This window comes from Eumetopias jubatus, unplaced genomic scaffold, assembly GCF_037043125.1.
Source record: "Eumetopias jubatus isolate StellerSeaLion01/CBP00866 unplaced genomic scaffold, mEumJub1_p1.0 scaffold_4, whole genome shotgun sequence".
Taxonomy (NCBI): Eukaryota; Metazoa; Chordata; class Mammalia; order Carnivora; family Otariidae; genus Eumetopias; species Eumetopias jubatus.
In genome coordinates, this window is record NW_028274810.1 from 97655546 (window position 1) to 97656886 (window position 1341).

Sequence of the window (1341 nt, forward strand, 5' to 3'; positions counted from 1 at the left end):
TAGACCCCTGGGCTCCACTCAGTGCTTATCTGCCCCTTTGCCCAAGGGGCTTCCACAAAGAATCCTATCTTTGTGCTCAAACTGATACCATGTGGTTCATTTGGTTAGTCTTCATTCACCTCACAATCATTTTATTGAACACGTGCTACATCTTGGGCACTGAGCTGTGTGTGTAATCCATCAGTGACTAGACCAGGGTCCCATTCCCACAGAGGGACCCCACTGAGGTCCAATGGGAGAAAGGCCATTATTTTGTTTATTCACTAAGCAAAAAAAATTAGGAACAACCTATCTATTGAGGGAAGGCTGGTTCAATAAATTATGGTACATCTATATAATGAAATACTCTGTAGTTGTTAAAAAATGCTAACAGAGAAAGGTGTCTCTAATATGGTTGAATTAAAGAAGTAGAATGCTGTAGTCTCACTTGCCACAAATGAAGACATCCAATTTCAAGTAGGCAATTCAGAGAATGTATTTTTCCAACAGTCTTTAAACAAAAGTAGAGGAACTCCAAGAAAGTATTTGTTCCCTCTTGAAACTAACCATGTGGCGGGGAAAGGACATGAAGACACACCACAGAGCATGGCAAACCTCTATTTGGCAGGGACAATGGTCTGGGCAGGCTAGAGCCAGGAAGGGGGGGATGTCCGTCTGATCCAAGTACAGGGGAGTCATGTGTTCTGTATAATTCCATTTTTAAAAAACTTTTAATTATAAAATGTAACACAGTATGAACAGGTACATTAAAAATAAATGTACAGATAAATGAATTACAGTAGAGCAAAACCCCACAAAATCAGCATGGAGGTCAATAAGCAGAACACTACCAGTACCCCAGAAGTGCCACACACACCTCCTCCTTTTCCAACCTGACTTCCGTAGCTGTCACTTCCTTGCTTATTTTTTTTTTAATATGCTGAGCACCAAAGGATGCATTCGTATACACTAATGCTTAGCCTTGCCTGTTTGTGGAGTTGGTATAAATGGAACTGTATAGGATGTATTCATTTGAATCTGGTTTCTTTTCCTCAATACAGTTAATATTTTTTTAAGATTTTATTAATTTGAGAAAGAGAGACAGACAGAGCATGAGTGGAGGGAGGAGGCAGAGGGAGAGGGAGAAGCAGACTCCCCCCAGAGAGCAGGGAGCACAATGTGGGACTCGATGGGATCATGACCTAAGCTGAAGGCAGACGCTTAACCGACTGAGCCACCCAGGTGTCCCTATAGTTAATATTTTTAAGATTCACTCATGTTGCATGTAGCTGTGGTTCCTTGACTTTCTTGTACATGTCTCCTGGATCCCAGATACAGCCATTTCTCTAGGGCTGTTGTTCT